This window comes from Fukomys damarensis, unplaced genomic scaffold, assembly GCF_012274545.1.
Source record: "Fukomys damarensis isolate Sample0158 unplaced genomic scaffold, DMR_v1.0_HiC HiC_scaffold_32, whole genome shotgun sequence".
In the NCBI taxonomy this organism is placed as follows: Eukaryota; Metazoa; Chordata; class Mammalia; order Rodentia; family Bathyergidae; genus Fukomys; species Fukomys damarensis.
In genome coordinates this window covers 16044646-16067706 of record NW_022900944.1, presented here as the reverse complement: position 1 = coordinate 16067706, position 23061 = coordinate 16044646, and the positions used below count along the sequence as shown (strand labels likewise).

General features: G+C 52.5%; 1 protein-coding gene across 1 annotated transcript in view; it reads right to left on the bottom strand.

The window, feature by feature from the left end:
* The window catches only part of Znf423 (zinc finger protein 423), a 295884-nt gene that overhangs the window by 240244 nt on the left and 32579 nt on the right, over window positions 1–23061 (bottom strand). Inside the window, exon 2 of the mRNA XM_010629036.3 lies at window positions 17427–17486. The gene's annotated coding sequence lies outside the window, so the exon portion shown is untranslated. The remainder of the gene's footprint in view (window positions 1–17426; window positions 17487–23061) is intronic.

Here is a 23061-nt window from a genome sequence, read left to right as displayed (position 1 = left end):
GGCATACAAACACCAAATCATCGATTAGTAGTAACTGCAGCAACATGAAGAGTGGAAACTCTAGAGTTTTCGGAACACTTAGATCTATAAGTCTATTTGCTCCAACAGCCAAGGTAGCAGGTAGGAGAAGTTTCACTGTTATCCATAAAGGAAGAGAAAAGAAAGTAGAAGAATGATCGGCGTGACATGAACCCCCAAAAGTAACACAGCAAGTTGCCACTAGCAACCAAGCCAGCCTCATCCTCTGACCTCAAAGAGTCAGAATCCTCCAGGCCCCCAAGGCACTTTCCTCTGGACGCACCACCAAGCATCCCATTCTGGAGGCCACCAGGACACAGCTGAAATTGTCCCAGGTCCAAACAGCCTTCCTGACAGGCCGCCACATACTGCCTGCCTGCCAACCTGATGCTTGGCCCTTCGTTTATTACTGCTAATTAATTTGGATGGAGATGTCTTTAAAACGAGGCTTATGTAGGGTCCTCCCACTGTCTGTGAACCAATTTCATTACAAGAGAAACCGTGTTGCCAAAATGAGAAATCCCCTCCTTTTCAGGCCTGTGCCCTTGAAGGCATCTTATTAGAAAAGACCATTTCTTAATTAACATTTTTGATCTTTAATCCATTACACATCCCTCTAATCCTGTACGGAGGTGCGGCTGGCCCACTTCCACGGGCTGGCTGGGGCTGCTCGAGGCTGCCAATTGCAGCGTGGAGGGCTCGTGCACAGCTGGACTCAGGGCGGACAGTCTGTCGCTCCCAATGCCACCTCTGGGCCAGCAGTGGGGACATTTCCCGAGTGGGAGCCAGGAATGGTCTCGGCACAGACACCCGCTGCATGGCCAGCTGCGGACGAGGGTTCATTTCATTAACCCCTGAACCCCAGCTCTTCTGGGCTCAGAATAGCTGGGTGAGAAGCCCTTCCAGTGGATCGGCTCCTGCTAGGCGGGAGGGCTGCCAGCCTGCCCTCTCCCCGCTTGCACAACTCAGCAACTCAACCACATCTGCACGGAGAGCTGGAGTTTGCAAACCACTGGACCTGCCACTGGCTCCGTCCTTCCTCACTGGTTTCCCTGCTTTTTCTCCTACCCCCAGGCCATCCCCTCTCAGCCTCTGGTCTGTTCTCCTCCAGTTCCAACCCCCCCATGTTGACATGTCCCTAACCTCAAGTCCCTGCTCCCTGCCTAAGCTCACCCCTTGAAATGTGCTCCAATTCCAACTAGGGGGGCCAGATACCCCCAGATATACCCTGATCCAAGCTTCTCAGTCTCAGATCACAGTGACTGCTTGACATCAAGTAGGCCTGTAGCACTGATGGTGGCCAACCTGAATCTTGAGTCCCACCACATCCACTGAAGCTGCCAGCACCCCCACAGCCCTGCATCTCAGTCAGCCCATCGCCAGTCTTGAGGAGCCTGCTTCCTCTCCTGCTTTCACACCAATTGCAGCCCAACCTTCCTCCACTTCCGACCTCTTCCAGCTCATGGTCCCGGTCCCCATCACCTCTCACCTGGACGTGCTTGCTCACCCGGCCACCTCTTGCCCACACAGCTGGAGGGACCCCCTCCATATATAAATCCCATCGTGGGATCAAAAATGATCCCTAACTCCCCCATCAGCTCAGAAGAAAAGCCACAGAGCACACTATGGTCCAGGCCCAAATGAGAGGCCCTGCCTGCTCCCCTCCCTTCCTGACCTCACCGCTTCCTCTCCCTCCCCCAGCCCTAAAGCTCAGCCCCTGGCTTGCTCCACTCCTCCCACAGTGGGACCAGCTAGAAAGCTGCCCCTGCCCCTCTGCAGGGCTCTAACAACCACTACTCACACAGAGGCCCACACAGGTGCCCCATACAGACCAGCCCCTGCTCTCCACCACCCACTGCTCTCTTCTCAGCCACACATTTATTTCTTCGCTTTTCTAGCATCATCTCCCCACTACCTGGTGAGCTCCCATTGTCTCTGCTGCTCCTGGCCAACATCTGGAACAGTGCCCAGCACATGGCCAGTGGTTAATGACATCTGTGGCCACAGAAGGGGTGGACAGGCCCTTGGGGATCGTGCCAGTGGTGACCCAGGCTTATGGCTGGCACCGCCCATCAAGGAGTCGAGCGGCAACAACAGCAAAGGGCTCATCCGACTGCAGCAAGAGGCGGTGAGACATGAAGTAGAACTTCTTTGTGACAACAGTCCTGAGAATCTGTCCATGCACACAAACAGGCAAAGCTCAAGCCTTATCCTGTGCGGTTCAGGGAAAGGAGGAGGACAGGACAAGGTTCCACAGAGGGAAGGTCAATGAAGCCAAAGAAAGCTAAGGAGAAAGGACAGACCAGTGTATGGTGTCCCCAGACTCTGGAGGGCAAAGGGGAAGATTCTTGAAAGGTCAGTCCCCAAGAAGATGCAAGTAAAGGTGTCACGGAGGGCAGGGATGGTGCTGGGCCTTAGAGGAAACAAAGCTTCGGAGTAGATGGGAGGAGAGAGAAACTGCTGGAAGGACACAGCCCAAACAAAGGCTCAGGGCAGAAGAAAGATGGAGACATGGGTGGCAGAGCTCCTACAGGAAACTGCTGCTGGGCGTCCTGAAGTGCCCAGCCCCAGGCACTCCCAGGACATGGCACCATAGGACCCTCACTGGCACCGTGCCTCTCAGGTCCCCTCTGCAGGCTGCTGGTGGTCCCTGAATCCAGCCAGCCTAGGAGCTGGGCCCAGGTATGGGGCTCTGGACTCCCAGGCTACTGCCCTGCCACTCACTACTCCCCACACTCCCCAAAACCTGCCTGCCTGAACTATCAGCCTGACCTTGACCTAAGGCCTGAGGCCACCATGCCACAGAGTGCAGCTGAGAGCCCTTCCTCCCAGAGGCAGAAGGCAAACACCCAGCCTCTGTCAGGCAGGGCACAAAGGGTGCTGCGTAATGGGAGGAGTGGATAAGACAGTCCTCTCTTGTGAGGGAAATGCTTCCAGGCTGAAGCACGCACCTTAGTCAGGGCCTAGGATCTGGGCTGGGGATGATGACAGTCCCAGCACCCAGCACACCCACCTGCTGTATAGATATTCTCCTGAGAAGCAGAAGCAACAGGACAAGCACTTGGATGTACAGAAAGTGATTTATCATGAAACTGAGAAGTCTTACCACCTGCTGTCAGCAAGCTCAAGGCCCAGGAAGGCCCATGGCGAAGTTCAAGCCTAAGCCCAAAAACCAGGGAACCAGGTTTAAGTCCACGTTAAGTGGGAAGGCTGGAGAAACAGCGATGAGTGGATGGGCCTCTGGGGATCATGCCAGCCCACACAGCCCATCAAGCAGAGGAGCAGCAGGAGCATCACAGGGCTCATCCAGCCCAACCCCTACACCAGCAGCACCCATGCCAGCAGCAAAAGCCTGCTCGCCTTACCTCTACCCTGTGTTTTAGTCAGGTCCTCAGCTCCGATTGAGGCCTCCCACACTATCGGGGGTACCTTCTTCACCTCCTCCACCAATTCAAATGCTGGTCCTTTCAGAACCCACTCACAGACACACCCAGAAAGCACTGCCAGCTGTCTGGGCATCATTCAGCGTGGTTACCCTCACATATAAAGTCAGCCGTCGCACTTGCGCTGGCATTCCTGCCCACATTCCCTAAAACTGTTCATCAGACACAGGCCCATCCCTGATGTCCTTGGGAGTGGGGGCGGTCCCTCAGCTTAAAGGGCACATGATGTCACGTTCTAAAGCTAGCCAATGATTCTAGAGCTGAAGTCCTTCCTAGCAGGGCGCGGTGGCACATACCTGTAACCCCAACATTCAGGAGGCTGAAGCAGGAGGATTATGCATTCAAGGTCACCCTAGGCTACACAGAGAGACACTAAATCAAAAAGAAATCAAAAAGCCCTTCCTGAAAAAGCTTCCTGGACACAGGGCACACACACGGAGAGGTGCTTGGTTCATGTGTCAGGACACAGTCACATCAAAACTCAGTCACATCACCCAACCCAGGAGGGATACAGGAGTAGCAGATTCCTGCCCGTGTGGGCCAGCCCTAGCAATCGCACTTGCCAACCCTCTTCGAATTGCCATTTCTTCTGGCAAATGTGTGTTTCTAAGGTGGGACAATCTGAGTAGGTATGAAGACCAGGGCTGCACACCTACTGCTGTCAGTGAGGCAAACAGGGAGGGCTGTCTGGTGCTGTAATAATGCAGCTGTGCCTCAACCTTGCTGTGTGACACTGAGCAAAACCCCACCTTCTCTGACCCTCCATTTCCTCCTATGGAAAACAGGAATGATAAAACCACTATGGTCAAAATGCTCCTGCAAGACTATGGAAACACCTGCCTGACACAGGTAAGGGACAGAGTGACTTCAAACCCACACCCAGCCACTTATGGAGCAACTGACCTCAGGGGTACAGGTAGTCAGCCCCCAAGCTCCCCCCAGTTTCTGCCTGTCTGCGTGGCCTCCCCTAGGAGGTAATGGGGCAGCCCTGCCTTCCCCAGGATCTCTGGCATGGCTGGAATCCCAAGCTGACCACCTTTCTTTACTTTCTCGACCCACATTTGGGGAAGGCATTTCCTCCCTCCCCAGCAGGGCCTGGGCCTTCCGGTCCGGTTTCCACCCAGATGGAAAGTCCCACCCAGCCCCCCAACGAGCTCACCATGGAAACGCCACAGGGAGCCGGCCAGACAGGCCCACAATCCTGCCCACCAGGAGGGAAAGGGCAGGAGAGGGTGAATGGAGCCTGCAGCTGGACCAGACACCCCACAGAACAGTGTTCCTCTCTAGACACAAAGCAAGGGCAATGAGCATGTGTGTGCAACACCAAGCAAACGTGTGCACAGGGCCTGAGCCTGCAAACAGGACATGGTGGAAAGACTGAATTAGGGGCCCTGTGTATGGCCCTGAACACACCCCTCATTTGAATCAGGGGTCCTGAGCTCTCCATCCTTTCTAAACCTCAGTTTCCCTGACTGCCTCTCTTGGAATCTGAATTCCATTCACAAAGAATGAGTAAAAGTAGTTTGGCTCGAAAAGAAATCAAGAAGTGAGCACTGCAAGATGCAAATCCTCAGGCCAGTCTGCACCCAGTGCTATCCAAATTAGACCAGGCAGGGAGAAGGTGAGGCGCCCGTTTCTGGGGCTGTTCATCTCCAACATGCAAACAGTGACCTCAAAAGGGGACTGGGGATAGTTGCAGACATCAAAAAAAGTTGGAAACAGAGAAGGAAACCAAGATTCATGGCATTCACTGGCAAGCGAAAGGCTCTTCTGCATCCTGCCTACAGAAATGCACTTGACTACATTTAGTAACGGGGCTCTCTGGAATGTTATCTGAGCAGCTGCCCTTTAGGCCCAGGATGCAGCCCAGTGCAGGCAGCCTCGTCCTTGCTGGGTCCCCTGCAGGCTGCAATGCAGGGAACTCCACAACTAGGGGAGTATGCTTAGGCCTCAAGCATTTTTCCAGGGGCCAATTTAAGAAAGGTCTTGAGGAAAGATGGTTCTGTGTGTGTGTGCCCCAAATTGCGACTAAGATAGCGCCTGCTGTCTGTTCAATGATTAATGAGAATCCACACAATAATAAATTCCTCTGCATTCAGTGCCAGGGGAAAAACATTTGTCTGCATCTCAAGGACTCACATAAGACAGAGTCAGCAGCCATGCTGCATTCTGTTTCACTTTTGGCCTAAGCTACCAGGAAGCTCAACCGAATACTGACCTTCACTTCATCTTAGGTTTCCGACAAAATTAGTCTTTTCCTCTGTTGTTTCAGCTGCCCCATGATGCATGGGCATCTCCTATCTTTTCACTAACAGTTAACATAGTTAGCATTTACTAGGTGCTGTGTGTGCCAGGCAACATGCAGAACAGGTGCCATCTGCTCTCTCTCTTATCCTTATGATACCACCAGGTAGAGGCTCCTTTATCTGTACCACAGAGCAGGAAACCGAGCCCTGGGAAGGTTGTCCCTGGTCAAGATAGGCTCAGAGGAGCTGCCACACATTCACCTGCCCACTGCCTCTCACTCCTGAGATGCTGTCCCAGAGGGAGGGCAGGGACCCCATTGGGTCCTGGTGATCACATGTGGCACAGACAAGACACCTATGCTGAATGGTAACAGAGGTCACTGGCTTCAAGTCGCATGGTCCTAACTCCTGTTTTTAAGCTTGCAGGGCTTGGGGAATTTAACCTAAGCATAACCTTGACCATAACCCTTAGAACTAAATCTAAACTTACCTTTAGTCTAGCCCAACCCAAATTAATTAATAACCAATGAAATGCTCCCTGCCCGGCATTGTCCTCCTCTCTGTGGGCCAGGGCTCTGGCCACAAAAGCTAGGGCCAACTGGGCAGACAATGCAGGAGCTCATGTGACAGCGGGGCTCAGTACAGATGGTGGGAGCATGCGGAGGTAGCAGCAGGACGGTCAGCTGGGACAGGAGGTCACCCCTCCTCCCAAGGCCTGGGCAGACCTGGGCAGACCAAGAAGGCCCGAGCAGGAACGATGTGCTGACCCCCACCCTCCAGTGGCTACTCTGGCCTGCTGGGGCCGGCCCAGCGGGTGGGGAGGAGATGCCCTGCCCTGCTTCCTGCCCTGTTCCAGGCTGGCCAGGAGTTCCGCAGCCTGCACAGGAAATAACAGGGGCCCCCAGAGGCCGCCCAGGCAGGCCCAGCTCTGAGGCCGCCCGGGGAGGGAAGGAGGCCACTGTCGGCCTTTGTTTCGGTTTCCCCAGCACTACCCAGGCTTCAAGAGGCCAGGGGAGCTAACAAAGCTTCCCTCAACCCGCAGCTGTCCAGCCGGCCTCCCCCAGCCCCAGCCCTGGGGAAAGGCCCACCAGGCCCCTGGGCTCTTAAAGCGGCAGGTGCAGGGCAGAAAAGGCAGTAATGTACAAATTGGGGGTGGGAGCGCTCCCAGCCTGAGCCGGCCAGGCGGGCAGGCAGACAGATGGGTGCTGGAGCTGCGGTCCACACTGGGTCAGCCCAGCACTGGGCCAACAGCAGGGGTGTGAATCTCTGGAAAGGAGTCTAGGGCCCTGAGGCTGCAACAAAGAAATGGAAAAGCCAGGGGGTGACCTGGACCTCTTGAACACCCACCCGGACACTGTCCTGGTCCTTCAAGGGAGATATCCCAGAAGCAGGAAGTTGCTGTGCACTGGCAAGCCTAACACTACGGATGACGACACAGGGCACAAGAGTGCAGGCGTGCATGTTTGTTGTATATATGCACACAAGCGTGTTGTATGGAGGGACACGTGAAGGCCTGAATGTGTGGATGTGCGAATTTCAAGGCCTGTGTATATGCAAATGTGTGTGCGTGTGCACTGCGGGAGGAATGTGTGCCCGAGAAGGTATGTGATATATTCTAGTGCACCTTGTCCCACAAAGCTTCAGGCAGCCCACTGAGTCCCAGCTACTGGGAATCAGTAGCTACAGAAAGTGAGCCTCTGGACACTAGACCCAGCTGGCTAGAAAGCACCACACCAGTCCTGACCTCTGATCGAGATGGGGATGATAATGCTTTCTACCACCCATCGTTAACAGGCTTGAATAAGGCAATGCATGTCAGGTGCCGTCCCCATGTAGCACTGAATGGATGCTCACTAAACCAATGGTCTTTATTCCTTCATTATTATTGTTACGGCAGTACCACTAGCTGAGGCAACAGTGAGGCAAAAAGGTCTTGTCCCTACCTCCACAAGCTTGGACTGTTTGCAAGAGAAGCAGAACAACTCATAGTAAGATGTATCATATATACTGTACCAGACTCCGAATTGGTCTGACATGCTAAGAACTACTACCAAGTGCAGCCAGCAGCCATCAGTTAAAACAGTTAGCCATAATGAAGGAAAAAAGATTTACTAATGGGGCCAAAATAATTATTTCTTAGAGACAGACAGGAATTAGCTGGGTTCAGCAGAGCTCACTCATGGTGTATGTACACCTGCCCGCATGCTAGGGGATTTTAAGTGACCGTTGGCTAAGATGACAGCAGCCTAACCCCTGTGTGCTGCACATGGGCTACAGCAGAACACTGGCTGACGCAGCACTGACCATGCCCAACCCTGGGCTGGGCCCTGCATAGCATCCGCCACGGAAACCGGGATCAGCCAGGCGGAGCGGTCCGGCCGACCTTGGCTCTTTCCTGCCGGGCACTGGCCCATGCCTGCACAGTCCATGTGTCCAGCCCCACCCAGGGAAAGAGCCCAATGACATGATGGCTTTAGGGCTTTTTGCTTTCCAGGACAGACACTGTCACTCGCTGCCAAGCCCATGCCACCTTCTCCACTTAGGAAGCACGTGTGCCCCACCAAGCAGGGTCGTCACGGACATGAATGGTTCCTGAGGACTTAGCTCCAGGTGAAGACGGGGGACAGACAGGAAGTGCGGTGAGGAGGAGAGCTCATCTGTACCCTGTCTGTCACCCAGTAGACCCAATCTCAGAGCTAAGCTCCAATCCATGCAGCCCTTGTGTTGCGAGCAGTAACAGCAGAGGTGCAGAGGTGCAGAGGCCCAGGTGGCCCCCTAGGGGCTAAGGACTCCACAGATTTCTCTGCATTCCTCACAAGGATCCTAGGAAGTCAGACTATTATCCTCATCTCAGATGAGGAAATGGAAAAACAAGGAGTAATTTACTCAAGGTCATATAGCTAACGACTACTTAAACCTCAAACCTTAACTGCCCAGGGAAAATATAGACAAAGAGGAGGGATAAAGTTCTACACACTGGCAAACATGTGCTGGGTTCCTGCCAACTGCTGAGCCAAGGCTAGGTTCTGGGGACAGAGAACCAGAGGTGGCCAGTGCCCCTAAGGAGTGAGTGGAGCAGCAGGGGACCAGGCCCCCAAGAAGGACCATTATAGCCCAGCAGAAGTCAGTGAGGGCTGGAACAGGTGGTTGGACCTTGAGGCACAGAGGAAGGCACAGAATTTGCTGTAGGGCCATCATGGGAAGCTTCCTGGAGGAGGTGTGGTTTAGGCTGAGCTTCAAAAGGTGACAAAGAACTTCAGAGGCAAAGGACCCAGCCAGAGCCAAGGCTGGGACAGCCAGCAGCATCAACACAACCTGCAGCTTGTTGGAAATGCAGAATCTCAGGCCCCATCTGGCCCAGCCAAGTCACAATTTGCATCTGGACAAGATCACCAGATCTGCATGCATGTTAGGGGGGAAGCAGTGCTGGCATAAACAGCCTCAGGACATACCATATGGAGAAAGCAGGGCAGGCAACAATTCCCCTAAATGCATAAGGACCAACATCCTCTTTACCTCACCCAAACCCATGACTGACTGAGGCTTTGGTTTGTAGCCAGTCTTTAAGCTACTAAAGAGCTATAGATTTCAAATGTCCTCTAGCAGGATCCTAGGGGTGTTAGGGAAGGGCCAACAGCACAGGGTGACTCCCTCCTATACTGCAGGGGGTGGGAGGTAAGCTTTGGAGAATATAGGACCAACCTACTTGTTATTACATCCTCTGATGTCCCCTGAGAAGCCCCACAGCACTAAGAGAGGTGTGTGCAGCACAGTGGCCTTCCTGGGATGGACAACCCCAAATCCAGAGCCAGGATCCAACAGCAGAGCACCTGCTGAGTGACAGGCTGGAGGTAAGAGATAAATGACATGGAACCCCTGCCCTGGAGGACACCCTAAGTCGGTGAGGATAGGGTGGAAACCAGCAAGTCCGGCCACACACTGCCTAAGTGAAGCCATCAGCCAAGGTGTAGGGGCAGGAGAGATACTGTTCATGTTTGCTCACCCATGCCCTGGGGTTCAGCACATGTGGGTGCTGGCACACACATGCACATGGAGGTATAGGCTCTGCACAAGTGTGCACAGCAGGCACATCAAGGAGGAAGCACTGTGGAGTGTAGCCCAGGGCTGATCCTGAGCCAAAGGAAAAGGATGGACAGGAAGTAAGTACCACATCCTCCTCGGAGAGCTGGCCCAAGTCAGCTCCAGGGAGCTGAGAGCGCAGCAGCACCAGGTAAGGAGCACACAGGCACTGGGGGACCTCCCCCAGGGTCCAAGTCAGGGCCACAGCCACCTGGGACATGCACACGCACGCACGCACACACGCGCGCGCGCGCACACACACACACACACACACACAAAGTGCCTGCATCCAAGTGCACACATGGCACAGATACCCTACCTCGTGGGCTGCTCACCATGGCAACAGAGTGGCCACTTCTCGGCTCAAGTCACCACCTGAAGGTTTCCGAGGCCCCCTGTGCTTGGGGGAAGCAGGTCTAACAAAGGCACAGCCCAGGCCCGGCTGGCCAGCGAGGGGGAGGGGGGCAGCTGCACAGGCAACCCGCCGGGGCGCATGCCTGCCACGCTCCCCCGGTGAGCTCGGGGCCACCGTGTCTTCCTACCCAGCCTGCCTGGCTCCACTTAGCTCAACTCCCCACAGACTCCCCAGCCGAGCTAATGAGAAACGCCCCAGCTGGCCCCATATAAAAATGCATTTCATAAGTCTTTAAAATGCTGGGAAATTCTACATCTATTTAGTGAGACTTTTCTGCTCCTTTAAAATGTCCCCAGGCCCTCATCAAGAAGATGAGGGGTTGGGGGCTCCAGCACAAAAGGTGGACAGCACCAGCCATCCAGCCTGGAGCCAAAGGACACCTGGGCAGCTCCTGCCAGGAGACTCATGGGACTCGGGGCTGGTAACATGATGACAGAGAGGGTGGGACATCCTCCCTGATGAAGACACTGTAGGAAAAAATTCAAGGTGAGCAACCCTGGGGAGAAGGATGCGGGATTCGGTCTCTCACCATGGATTTGAAAATTGAAGGAAGCTCCTAAGAGGGACTCCAAAGGAGGAAGGAGGAAAAGACTGCCCATGCAGAGATAGCCCTCATGGTGTTCTCTGCAGGAACCAACCCCAAAAGCAGCATAAAGGGGCAGCGCAAAAGGAGCGCCTGTCCACCGATGGCTCTGTGACAGCCAGCAAGGCAGGGCCCTGAGCGGGTCTCATGAGGGCTTCTATCCTGGCCTTCCACTGGGTGGAAGGTTTGTTTACACATGGATGGGGCTGGAGAAGAGACGAACAGGGGAGATCTGAACCCCAGCTCTAGGCTAAGGGTGACGCCTGTGAAGTCACTGAAATAACAAATACCTGCTCTAACAAAGCACAGTGGGGTGGGAGGTGGAGTGAGGCTGGACAGACCATGGCGTGGCCTCCACTCCCACTGTGAAAGGCCCAGTCCTGCACTTCCATCTATACTTTGCTGCCAAAACTTAGAGGTGAATGACTGCAGGGGGTGAGGAACCTGTCCCTCTGATCACTGGTGGGATTCGACTATACTTCCTGTCCCTTACCCAGAACCGAGTTCAAGGTAAAATAAGATTTCCACACATGCTCCCAAGGGGAGCAGCAGCATCTCTGAGCCTCTGTTTTCTCATCTCTATGTGAAAACCACCGAGAAGAAGAGCTGCCTCCTCGAGGTACCTCACGCGTGACAATGATAGTCTCTATTAAGCAGGAGAACAAGACCTGTCCTGTGGCAGGCAGGTCTAGAACACCCACCACAATGCAACACCAGCGAGGTTGCAAGCTGCCGCACCATTGCAAACAACTAACCACAGTGGGTATGTCAGACTACCCATGTGACTGTCCCATGGCAGAAAGAAACTTAGCTGGCCTGCCCCAACAGTGAGTACATCTCCAGGCGGGCCCTGGAGCCAGCCCCCTCTGCCTGCATCTTCCTGGCTCACATTGGGAAGAAGCTATGGGGCAGATTCCAGCACCTGTACCTGAACCAGGCCAGGAGAGTGGGGGAATTCCAGTGAGGCTGGGACTGGCTTCCACTACAAGCTGTGATGGGCAGGAGATGGCACATCAAGGGCACAGGATGCCTGGAGCCTTGAGCCTCAGCAATGGCCCCTTGGAAGTCACACTTAGCAACCTCCTCCAAGTCAGCAGTAGGGCCCAATGCAGATAGCAGGGAGGTCTCTTTGGCCATAACAGTGATTTTTTAAAATATTAAGTTGTCCAAAATGAGGTACCTACACACCTACCAAGAAGGCTGGAAAAATTAGAGTCCTCATCCATTGCTGGTGGGAGTGTAAAATATTGCAGCTGCTATGGAAAATAGTCTGGTGATTCTTCAAAAAGTTAAACACAGAATTATCATATGACCAGGCAGTTCCACCCCTAGATATAGGTCCAACATAACTGAAAACCTGTAGGTGGATCTTCACAGAAGCACTATTCACAGTAACCAAAAGATGCAAACATCCCAAATGTCCATCAGCAGATCAATGGATGGACAAAATGCATTATAATGGTATTGTGGAATACTACTCAGCCATAAAAAGGAATGAAAGACAGACACATCTTACCAAATGCAACTTTTGAAAACATTATGCTAAGTGAAAGAAGCTATTCAATAAATGCTACATATCATATATATTTATAGGCAATGCCCAGAATAGTCAAGTCTCTGGGGACAGAAAGTAGATTAATGACTATCTAGGACTGGAGGGTTAGGGGAGTAAGGGAAGGTAGCTAAAGGGTACGGGGTTTTTTTGGAGGGGTTATAAAAATGTTCTCATTTGTCTGCAGCAATGGCCACACATATCCCTGAACATACTAAGAACTACTAAATTGTACAATTTAATGGCATCAACTGTATGACACATGAATTATATCTCAAGGAGGCTGCTTTTAAAATACAAGTTGCCACCCCCAGGCAATGGACAAAGACATGCTTTGTGAGAGGTGGTGTTCTCGCATCGGTCGGGCAGAGCGACAGTCCTCCTCCTAGCCTGATGCCTGGGTTGGTGGCTAGAGGTGTTTCATGTCTAGAGCACATAAAATCCTAACCTTGGACTCTGTTCTCTTCTTGGGTTCTGAAGGAAAATAAATCTAACATGGAACTTACAGGTTACTTATGGAGGTTCAAGGAAGAAATTTTTCAGTGTTCCGTAGCAGATGTATGATTATCCTAATGTGAACTTCTGAGCACAAATAAAGAAAGCAAGAAGCTAGAGTAGTCCTTTATGTCTCAAAATGCTTTATTTTGAAAACAGGTTCTCAAATAAATTTCCCAAGCTTGCCTTAAATTTATGAGATCCTCTTGCCTCAGCCTCTCAAGTGCAGTAACTAAGATTATAGGCAAGTGCTACCATTCCAATCGCAGAACATGTGTGTGTGTGTGTGTGTGTGTGTGTGTGTGTGTGTTTTGTTTTGTTTTGTTTTGTTTGTGGCGCTGGGGATTGAACCCAGGACTTCAGGCATATGAGGCAAAACCGTTAACCACTGAGCTAAGTCCCCAGCCTAGTACATGCTTTTAAAAGTGAATGTGTCACTTCAGCTAGGGTTCTGTGGCAGAGGTGTGGCAGGCTATGGATATGTGTCCTGCTGTTGTACAGTGAGACACTTAATATTGCTTGGGCTTTATTATGAATCAATAAGTTCTCAAGAAACAGATTGAGTTCAAATCCTACCAGCACTCTAGGCAGCATGGTCCTAAAGGAGAGAATAACTGGCCGCCTCTTGCCCTTGTTCTCTTTTAGAAAGTGAGTTTAATAGTTCCATGTAATCTCAGGCTGTTGGATATGGAAGAGGCATTAAGATTAAGAGGCAGGGCCTGCTTCAGTCAGTTAGTAGATGAGCATTTAAACACACACACACACACACACACACACACACACACACACAGAGTTTTTAAAAACTCGTTTCATGTGAGAATAGCTTTTTGGTATTCAAAGCTCAGAGTCATCCCTGTGGCACCTGCAGTAGCTGAGAAAGAGCTGCCCCTTACCAGGGTCTATGTCACTGTCTCCCACAGTCCCCCCCAACCCTACCAATCCACTTGTGCCACCGGCCTGCCCAGGGGCGGGGGTCTAGGCTCAGAACTCAGGTGGAGTTTTCCCACTTCCAAAGGAGTTTCATTTGGACCCAGGGCCTGGCAAAGAGGGTGCAGATGAGGTTGCAGGTGAGTCATGAACCCCCTGAGGCCACATCCACAGTGCTGCCCCTGCATGGGAAGAGAACCCACTCACTTCTCCAGAATACACAAAGGCAGCTATGGCTCCAGTCAGGTTAAGGACTTCAGCTTCCATTGTCTGTTAAGACCACAGCACCATCACCATACATCCCTGAATTCTATGGGTGAGAAAAATCAGGAAAAGTTTCAAATCCCACAACTCTGAGCCCCGCATCTTGAATTCTTCCCCTGGGCTCTGCCATCAGCAGCCCCATGTTGGTCAGCAGCCCCACCTCCCCACGGCCCCCTCTCTAGGCCAGAAATACTGCCAAGAGCTGCTGATCGCTTTGCTCCTTCCCTGCCAAGCCAGGCCAGGCTCTAAATCACTGTCAGAGCCCAGCTTGGCGGCACAGGTAGGACAGGCTGGCTATGCTGGAGGCAGGGGTCCCTGCTGGTGGGAGACACCAGGGGAGGCCAGGGTGGGCACTGGAGCAATGCGGCTTGTTCTGCGGGAGCTCTCATCGCATTTGCACAGGCTGGGCCAAGAGGGCAAGGGGAAGGCAGTACCTGAGCCTGCACCCCAAATCAGCACCACCCCTGCAGAGAAGGGGCTGCTGCATGCCTTCCAGCTCTTTGCCTCTTGTCCAAAGCATGCAGCCATGGCCACCTTGGCTCCTGATGAGCACAATGCTCCAGCAGGGACCTCCCAGAGCCTCCGTGATGCCAGACCCCCAGCTCTTGACCTCCCGATGCCAGCTGGGAAGATGTTAAGCCACTGGCTCAGGCTGCAAGAGGACTTGGGTTTGAGTCGTTGGCTGGGGACTGTGGATATGCCACTGTACCACTCCCAGCCTCCTTCCCTCATCTGCCAAACAAGAATGGCAACTCTCTGTAGCTGTGCCAAGGATGGCCGGGGAGGTTCTGCTTCCTCGCCATCTTCCCTGCCACCTGCCCCCATTCTCTGATGTGACCAAGTGACATTTCCTGTTTAATGAAAAGTAGTAGACAAAAGCAGCTTCAACCAGGCCTCTGGCCCTGTCCTCCACCCAAACCACCTCCCAAACCAGCCCTCAGAGATTACAGAGCTGCAGCTGGAAAGAGCACCCACCTCACGGGGTGAAGTCCAGAGGGACCTGCACATGATGCACTAACTTCCCGCTTGGCACATGCTAGGTAAGTGCTCCCTGACTTTGTCATGACCCATGCCTATGGCTGCCTGCCACACTGATGCCATCCTGCCACCCAGGAGCTGAGCCATCTCCCAGGCCCATGCTCAGGACAAGCTGACTTTTACAGCCTCCATTCAATAGAACAGGAAGGAAAACTTTTCACATGCATGCACCGTAAAGAATCATCCGAAACAGGCCAAAGACAACAAAGTGATCATAGGCAAGTTCTGGGTTATCCACTGCCCGGGACATTTGTCCCCTTTCCCTGCCACTGAGCAGACAATCCAAAGCTCTCTGGACCTCAGAGAGCCATAGCCCTGCGTCCTCAGGAGGAGGAGGGCGCTCACAGGAGCACACATCCTCCTGCACATGTGCTTTGGGCATGCTCAGTGCATGGCTGGAAACCAGCAAATCCCACAACACTTTCCACTCCCAGGCCCTTCAAGGAGGCTCTGAGGCTGGTCATTCACTGTGGAATCACAGACCTGCATATAGGCAGGACCACTGACTCCATCCCAGTCTCCTGCAGACCAAAGATGCCTCACCACCTCTGGAAGTGGCCAAGGTGCATCCATCCCAGCCTCTGCCACAACACTATGACCCACTGCTGCTGTCTACCCACTGCCTGCACTGCCTCCAGCACCACCAGGACAGTAGCCAGCAGGGAAGGGCTTATCTGGACACCGGCCTAAGAGCCTTCCTAGATCAGGGCTTAAGGCACAGCAGGTTGCTCTCCAGAATTTAGCCCAAGCCGGAGCATGTGCACCCCTGCAACTGCCAGGGGTCTGAATCTCTGAAACTTAAGCCTTATAATATCAGTTTTTCTGCAACCATGAAGGGAGGGAGGACAGGGGCCTACACAGCCCTTTTGACAGCCTCCTCACCTGTCCAGTGCTGACTCTAAGGCCTGTGCTAACTCTGACCTCTCCATTCTGGGATTTGAGAACGCTACCACCACCATTCTGGCTTCAGACAAGGCCCGTCCTTGTGGAGGGAGCCCCTGTCACCAAGGGCCAGGGCTCATGCAGACTAACAGTGCCCATACCTGGATCCAGATGGAGCCTGAGGACTCTCCAGGTGGCATTCAGATCCTAATGGAAAGAGCACTGGACCAGGTGACCAGGGACCTAGTTTCAAGGACTCATTCTTCATTCTCTGTCTCATCTAAATGACCATCTCCCAAATTTCAGTTATTTGTGAAAATTTTTCATGATGTTTGTTGAATCTAGTATTGCATACTTATTAAAATTTTGTCAGCTCAATTTTTTTCACTTAAATGAATTTGGCATTATCATAAGCCATAAATGTCCATAAAACCACAAGTTAGATGTATAACCATATATCTTAAATGTTCACATATACCTAATGCTTGAAACCATGTTTTTGGAAATAAGAACCCAAAACAAATTCCTCTTATTGTCTCAGTTTCCACAATTGAACAGGGAAAAGATTGGACTACTGACTGACTGGTGGGCCTTATCAGACCTTAAGATTCTACAAACCAGCTGAGGATTTAGCTCAGTGGTGCCACCGCCTGCCTTGGAAGCACAAGGTCCCAAGTTCAATCCCTGGTACCAAAAAAAGATCCTATGGACCAGACCAGGATAGGCCTGGTACAGGATAGGGGGACAAGAAAAGACAGCATGGCAACCTCCTGAGAGGGTGCCCAGGGGGCCTCAGGGTGATGAGAGACACGTGTGTCAGATGCCACACCCTCTCACCCCACAGCGCCCAGGACCCCAAAAGCCAGTTGCAATCTCAAGCTCCATGGCTGCAAAACTTTACAGCTATAAAATCCTCCATCATTCACCTCCTTCTTACAGCCAGGAAACTGAGCTGCCGGGAAAAGAGTTGATGGGGAAAACCAAGTGCCCCACTGTCACATCACCACACATCCCACGATGGTCTGAGCTCCCCGCTCGGAGGCGTGAGCACAGATCTGCCAGTCCTGAGAGGACAAAGCAGCTCTTTCCAGAAACAGAAATCCAGAGATTCTGATTTAGACTGGAGTGCCAGTGTCCTGTTAAACTGGCTTTTATGCAGTTAGACTGGAATGCGTGTACAGTGGCACCCACAGCGCAGGGCTCCAGGCCCTGTGCAGTGGGAGAAATCGCCACCCAGTGGAACTGTGCCCACAAGAAGAAAATGTAACCCCTGGGAGAAGAAGGGCACATTACCCTCTGTGTGCAATAGATTTTATTGGCCATATGGAACTGATATAAAACCATGTTGCATGGGGTAGTCTGGACCAGAGACAGGAATGTGACACGAAGAATCATTTCCATAACTAGCTGGGTGGCTTTCTGACTTTCTGGGCCAGGCCCTCCAAGACCCCAGCAACTCCCCCAAGTGCCCCTGGGCATTTACCTGCTGCTGTCACGGAGGAATCCCAGGCCAGCGAGAAGTCCGAGGCCTCCCCCTCTTCAACTGAAAGAGAGAAGAGAGATCAGCCTGAGTCTGGAGTCTGCACACATAGGAAGGAGTTCAAGGGGGTGGGGCACGGGGCAGGAATGACAGCACATAGGTAGGGGTCCTTATGTAAAATAATATAATATCCACCCCCAAGGAAGGGGTGGTAAAGCCTACCAAAGAGGACTTTGTGGTTTCACAGAGACTTAAAATGATCGGAATAAGACATGAATGGCAGGGTCAGGGATTTAGCTCAGTGGAGCTGCGGCCTGCCTCACAATCACAAGGTCCTGAGTTCAATTCCCTGGGGCCAAAAAAAAAAGACATGAATGGCGAACAAGTACTGTGTCAGTTACTGTTTCCTTATCCGTGAGCCCCTGGCAGACATCACTAATGAATCACAGTACTGTCTCAAATCACATAAAACATCAGAGTCTGTCTCCACCCAGTGCTATGTAGTCGATTAGTATCTACAGTCAGCTTCTACTCAATATAAAGCTTTTTCCCTCTCACAAGAGTAAAACGAAGACTCAAAATACTCCGGGACCCTGCAGACACCTTCCCCTTCCTAGTGCCACACAGACCACCCTTGAGATCCCAAGGACTTCTCTATTACTCCAAGGAATGAAGAAGTTTGCAGTAGCTGGGGAAGTGCTGGGCATTAGTTCCCATGCTGAGACAGGACCTGCAGACAGACCTCAGGACAGGATGAGGTCAGCTGCTCCGTGGCCCATGGGTTTGAGCCCTATATCTCACAGGCTGGTGACAATGGCACACAACGCACCTCTCCCACTTCACCCCAGGCCCCAGCACAAGAGACCAGGCTGGTGGAGGCCATGCACTAGTAGACCACAGGAGAAACACTACACAGCATAATAGCTCTCTTGTCCTGGAATTAGTCCCAGTCTGGGCATGTAATAATATTAAAGCTGGGTTATGGACTTTGTAAATGGAACTTTGTTTAAGCCAAAAATGTGCACACATGGTATTTTTCAGATTTAACAGGCTCTTGCAGCTCTACACATGTGCAGGCTGGAGTGACCACGAGCTGCCCAGTTCTCTGCACTGGTGACACTACCTGCTGGCACCACCTAGGTGCTCCGTGAATGGGCGCTGTGCTCAGTGCTCTCCAGCCATTCCTTGGCTTAATCTTCAGCACATTCTCAAAGAGGGAAAGGGACATGGTAAGAGCCCATGCAGAGTATGGGCTCCAGCCCTGGATTCTTGGTCTCGACAGTTGCTTCTGAAACTACTATAAACAAGAGCACCAAGGATGTCCTGGCAGCTCAAGACTGGAAAGAGTCAACCCCAACCCACTGGGTAGCCAACCAGTGAGAGGAGCAAACAAGCCATGGGCAGAACCCAAGCTGGACAAATTAAACTCTGAGCTTCTGTTTTTCCCATCTCAAAAATGGATGTGACGTGGTACCTAGACCATACGGTCCTGGCAGGACTAAGTGGGGGGCATCGATTCAGCACTGACACTGTACCTGCATAGGGTACCTGCCCAGTTAATGTCAGGGTATCATCTGCTGGGTGCTGGCCCAAGTACTCAGGTAGATTTGGTACCATGACTCAAGCAGTCCTGAAATCTGTCCCCCTTGATTTTTGCCCTGGTCTTCCTCTCCACCAGGGCCTCGAAGAATCTGTCTTTTGAACTGTCAGACATGGTGGCACTTGCAAGAGAGAACATCCAGATGGAGATTCAGCTCAGTGGTTCTGCTGCCTGCCTCGCAAGCACAAGGTCCTGAGTTCATTCCCCGATATGAGACAAAGAGAGAGAGAGAGAGAGAGGGAGAGAGAGAGAAGCATCCACACCAATGACAATGAGGACCAAGTCTGCATTCTTCTCTCTTCCAAATTTTCATCCCAAGTATAGAAACTTGCAATCAAGACAGTGAAATGAAGGGCTGGGGATTTAGCTCAGTGGTTCCACTGCCTGCCTCACAAGTGCAAGGTCCCAAGTTTGATTACCAGTAGCAAAAAAAAAAAAAAAAAGACAATGAAATGAAGAGACGACTTGGGCAGGGACTGAAGCTATTGTTTTATTCAGTTGGGGTGGATTTTCAACTATGCAGCTTTGTAAACACGAATCAAGACCTCATGCCAGACAAAACTGACACTATTTTTACTAAGGTGATTCCAACCAGAAGCCCCCCCAAGACATGGGTAGCTAATGGTTAAAGCCATCAGAGGCAAACCATGCTCAAAAGGAACGCTCCCTGCCACAGATAGAGGCCAGCATCTTTCATGTCTCATCTTACACACACACACACACACACACACACACACACACACACACACACACAGCACTCTGTGAAGGGACTGCCAACAGTCTGCAAAGTCACCATTCTGTTGCTGCTCTCACCAAGGCCTCCACCTTGACAGTCACAGGCATCATGGCATCACGGCACAACCCAGCTCTCCCTTTCCCCTCTGTGCACCCCGAGCCTGGACCCATCTGAAGCTGTGAGTGAAGAAATCTGAACTCCTGAGTCACAGACTTGTAGGTGTCCCCAGGATGTGAAGCGCATCCCTAGCAGAGATCAGGTCTTGGCCACAGTGGACTAGACAACGTGAACACATCCACCACTCTGGAGCCCTCTCTGAGAGTCAAGGCTCTGTTCTGGGGACCAGGGACTCCAGACAGGGTGTAGAGAAAGGACAAGGAGGGCAGTGGCCCAAAGCCATCTGGATTGGGGAGTCAGAATGACCTCTCTGCTGCCCTCCTAAGCTCCCCACCCCAAGGGACTGCAGCCCACACCACGGCCCCGATCGAGTGCCTACATAGAGAAGGCCTGCATGCCCACCGCCAAGGGCCTGGCATCCCCCCACTCAAGTGCCAGTCCTGACCACATTCTGCTTTTTAAAACTATAAACACACCAGCCTTTACACGGTATTGATGAGAAGAGACATATAAACCCCCAGCCCAGCCCAAGGCACTGTGCCACCTGACACTGTGAGAGTGGAGAGGTTTTCCTGCCCCAGTGGGACTTTGTTGTCCAGGATGGGTCTTCAGTGCTGACATAATCAGCAAGGGCAGCAGGCACAGGGAAAGGAAGGGCCACCAGCCAAGGGGTGAGGTACTTCACAGAAACTTATGAGACTTGGTGTATTCTTCACCCTGCCCAGTCTCAGAGAAAAGAACTACCCACTCCTAGAAGTGGCGGGCATTTGTAAGGAGAAGGTGTGTCTGGGGCCAGTGTGCAAGCACAGCATGGGTGCCCAAGGGAGAGGATATAACTGTGTGATTCCAGAAGGCCAGCGTGTGAACAAGGCTGTGCCCAGGGTGAGTGTGTCCATACCACAGAGTGTACAGGGAAATGAGGGTGCACAAAGCAAGTGTGTGCACATAGAAAGCACGAGTGTGTAGATGAGTGTTCCCAGGACAAGTGTCAATGCATGGAGAGGGGCACAAGACTCACCGTGACACTTACTGAAGCTCCAGCTCCCAAGCCTATCACAAACACAAGCCCTACTGGGGCACAAGGAGGGACCCCAGGGCTCCCATGGTCCTTTGTTTTTTGTGACATTTGCAAAAGTGAGATGTTACACTGTCTCTTTCTACTCCAGTCTCTTCCATCCCATCCCTTCTCCTTTCGGTCACCTTGGGGTGGCCAGGGATGCTTCAGGTTCTTTGTCTCAAAAAGACTCACATTACTTCAGCTTCTGGCCTCTAAGCTCCCTGTTGGGGCCGATGGATTTCAGGTATGCTCTGTTCATTGTGTGCAGGCTCGTGTGTGCACAAAAACTTGTGAGACGCACAATGGCTCTGGTCTTGCCCACGGTCACAAGGCTCGGTGGGGCTGCACCTGCCCGTCCTCACCACATCCACCGCCTCCTGTTCACAACTCCGTAGCTGAGCTCATGTCTTGACTCCCTGCCCAGCCCATCCACAGCCTCAACACCTGCCCCATGTTCCACCCACCTACAGGTGCTCCTGGCGGCCATCTGCCTCCCTCACCAGGGTTCGGTCTGCCTGCCTCCCTCGCTGCCAGGTCCCAGGGCCCAGCTCAGTTCAGATACATTAGTAGGCACACAACAAAACCTGAATGAGTAGGCAAACAGGGCCCCAGGTGACAGCCCTGGGAGCCTGCTGAGAGCTGAATTGTGCTCTGAACCAGACGGGGAAAAAAGGCGGTCATGGACACACACAGTCCCCTCCACACCACAGCTGCCCATCCCCTTGCCCTGCAGTCACACTGGCTCTGTGCTACAATCCCACTCGCAGCAGCACCCACACCCGCCTAGCCTTAAGCATGAGCCCCTCACGTCTGGGGTTGGGCAGGTGCTAAACAGAAACTCTGGCCAGGCAACCCAGTTACAGGGTGGAGCGGGGAGTGGTTCCATCCACACCATGGGAGCTGCCATCAGTGTGTGACACTGGCCCTGGCTGAGGGTCACCACAATGGCAAAGTGTCCAGTCAGGGGCTCCCACTCAGACTACACCTAACAGGGCCCTCCAGGCATGGACAGTGAAGGGCCGGGCCTAAGGAAAAGCCTGATCTTAAATTCTTCCCGCTGTCATCAAATGCATCACTCAGCTACAGCCCCGGGACAAGGCTGCCAAAGAAAACCCTTCAAGGTGGGCATCATGGCATAGACCTGTTATCCCAGCTACCTGGGAGCCGAGGTAGGAGGATCATGAGTTCAACATTGGTCTGACCAACATAGTAAGACTCTATGTTTAAAAACAAACAAAAAACATGCTTAAGAGTGTTAAGAAAGACCCTGGGGCTCTGTCAGAGCTTCAGATAGAGTAGAACTTCTCCTTCTCTCTCAGATCTGGGATCACAAGTTTGGATGGCTACTGGAGACGTGGGAGTGTATGAGCCCACCAAACCCTATCTCCCCAACTCGACACCAAGTGCATAAGTGACTGGAGCTCTCTTCCTCTGAAGGTGGGATAGGCCTTGCCACACCCCGGAGGTCTCAGACAGACCTCAGGTTTTGTATGCCCAGGTGTGGGCTGCAGGCATCTGGTGGCACTGAACAAATTGTGTGTCCCCTCTCCACCACTGCTGAGCACATGAGGAAACAGTGTTCTTGCCCACAGCCTGGAGAGCAGGGCCCTCACAGGAGGGTCGGGGGGCCCCAACACCTCCAGAGGCAGAAGAGATGGACCTGGAGAGGGCAATAGAAAAGATGAGGGCTGAGCAAAGAGAGTCCCCAATACAGCTGCTGAATCTGGAGAGGGTTGGGGTCCCTCCTGGGTTGACAGAGGGAGAAAGCAGAGAGGACAGTTCCTAAGGTAGACAGTGTCAGGAGGCGAATGAGAGACAAAGAGAAAAGTGCTGGTGTAAAAGTCAGAGGGCCCTTCCAGAGGGGACAGAGGTCCAGAAGCCTTCCAGGTTCCCAGTCCCAATAATAGCAGGCCTGCTGCTCATCTGGCTCCAAGGACCCAAAGGCCCACGCTGGATATGAATGCCCAAAGGAAGGCTGCTTTCCTTTGCACAAAAACATAACCAAGCATTTTTTTCCAATTTGCACAAAGGTGCTGAAAACATAGCGCAGCCCTCAATCACCTCTGCCGTCATGCTTCTGGGCAAAATAACCATGGTCAAGTGCAAACAAACCCAGTTCCCTGACCCA